The sequence below is a fragment of the Schistocerca gregaria genome, unplaced genomic scaffold (assembly GCF_023897955.1).
Source record: "Schistocerca gregaria isolate iqSchGreg1 unplaced genomic scaffold, iqSchGreg1.2 ptg000454l, whole genome shotgun sequence".
In the NCBI taxonomy this organism is placed as follows: domain Eukaryota; kingdom Metazoa; phylum Arthropoda; class Insecta; order Orthoptera; family Acrididae; genus Schistocerca; species Schistocerca gregaria.
In genome coordinates, this window is record NW_026061873.1 from 591,722 (window position 1) to 594,261 (window position 2,540).

Genomic DNA, 2,540 nt, shown 5'->3' on the forward strand with positions numbered 1-2,540 from the left:
TTTCTTTACGTTTGATTAGCCAGGTAGGATTCTACAAGCAGTCAGCTGAATTACTTCTTAGCAGCTTCCCTTACGGTTGGGCAATGCCTTTGCCACACACATAAAAAAAGACGTATTTCACAAAAAGATTGTCAATGTAAAAGGATTCCTTTCCTGGTTAATGGTTGGCTTACGATATCTCTCAGCATTCGCAACCACTGTATCCTGATGATTAGTAAATCTTCTTGGCCTCAGTATCATCCACGGGCAATTATCGTCCTAACTTACAGGCAAAGCAAGTGGAGGTCCTTTCTGTGCATACAAAAGCTTGGTGAATGTTGGGCGGTCACATCATTGTCCGGCGAGTTGCCATACCTACCTGTCACTCTGGGAATGATGGGATTCCCTCAAACATATATACATGAGATAGTCCTTCAGATGTACGCGTGAGACTCCTAGCAGTTGACGTCTAAATGTGGTTTTTTATGTATTTATTTGCAATGGATTTCGGTGTCTCTCCATTTTCTGGCATGTCTACGGTACCACGTGATCAGGCGTGTACCGGGTAATCATCAATATACACATGTCTCATAGAGAGTATAACACCAAAAATGCAGACAAAGTACCGTCTGCAACATCCAAAATTTTCGCCGTTTAATTTTCGTTGATATCTTGCACTATACTCTTGATTCTGATGCTATATGCTGTACTACAGAAACTAAATACATCAATACTTCGATTACGTATTAAATAAAAATTTGACTGTATATAATTGATTGTAATTATAATAGAAGTATTATAAATTGCCGGGTAATAGCCAAGGGAACTTTATTGAGATATATCAATAGCAAAGACGAAATGATAATAGCTGTACCGATGTTTATCTTTGCATGGAGAGCCTCTGTCGCGTGGCGTGCAGATGGGAGGCAGAGCAGTTTGTGTCATGAAAGAGTGCGGAAGTGTTTGTTGAACGCTCCGGCCGACCCGTTGTGTACCTATACTCGCGCCAGTGTAGACATCCCTAACTCGTTAACCTGCGATTACTGAGAGCACGGTAGGAGTGGACCGGCGGGGGAAGCTGCAGTTTCAACTGTTGCCTGTCCCGTAAGTATCCGTGGCTCTGGAGACGACTCGGGGTTCCTCTCATCAAGCAGCAGCAGCAACAGCAGCTCCGCATTGTCGTCGGCTACATACTTGTCATCCGCACAGCTACAATATCGAAGGACTGTTAATTGACAAACATTGTAGTGTAGAGAGGCTTCAACCAGCAACATTTCATTCACAGAGTGTGAATAACTTGAATAATAACTTGCAAAAGTTAAAATTTCTAGGACACCTGTGTTGCATTGTCCTCATACATTATTACCATGCAGGGTCCCTTTCCTTTCCATGCAATCGTCGAGTGTCATAAGAATATCAAAACTGATTAAATATTTACTGCTAGTTTCGTGTACTTCATACTGACCAGTTTCAGTCTAAATTTTCTGCCTTAGTAACTACATTGTTGTATTGCTTAACAGAAGCTACTTACAGCAAAGTAAGTTTCGCTGGCAAAACAAATAACTACAGATACAATATAAATCTCCCACATGAACCATGGACCTTGCCGTTGGTAGGGAGGCTTGCGTGCCTCAGCGATACAGATAGCCGTTCCGTTTGTGCAACCACAATGGAGGGGTATCAGTAGAGAGACCAGGCAAATGTGTGGTCCCTGAAGAGATGCAGCAGCCTCTTCAGTAGTTGCAGGGGCAACAGTCTGGATGATTGGCTGATCTAACCCTGTAACACTAATCAAAACGGCGTTGCTGTGCTGGTACTGCGAACGGTTGAAAGCAAGGGGAAACTACAGCCGTAATTTTTCCCGAGGGCATACACCTTTACTGTATGCTTAATGATGATGGCGTCCTCTTGGGTAAAATATTCCGGTGGAAAAATAGTCCCCCATTTGGATCTCTGGGCGGGGCTACTCAAGGGGATATCGTTATCAGGAGAAAGAAAACTGGCATTCTACGAATCGGAGCGTGGAATGTCAGACCCATTAATCGCGCAGGTAGGTTAGAAAATTTAAAAAGGGAAATGGATAGGTTAAAGTTGGAGATAGTGGGAATTAGTGAAGTTCGGTGGCAGGAGGAACAAGATTTCCGGTCAGGTGAATACAGGGTTATAAACACAAAATCAAATAGGGATAAAGCAAGAGTACGCTTAATAATGAATAAAAAAATAGGAGTTCGGGTAAGCTACTACAAACAGCATAGTGAACGCATTATTGTGGCCAAGATAGATTCGAAGCCCACGCCTATTACAGTAGTACAAGTTTATATGCCAACCAGCTCTGCAGATGACGAAGAAATTGATGAAATAAAAGAAATTATTCAGATAGTGAAGAGATACTAAAATTTAATAGTCATGGGTGACAGGAATTCGACAGTAGGAAAAGGGAGAGAATGTAACGTAGTAGGTGAAGATGGATTGGGGGTAATAAATGAAAGAGGAAGCCGCCTGGTAGAATTTTGTACAGAGCACAACTTAATCATAGCTAACACATGGTTCAAGAACCATAA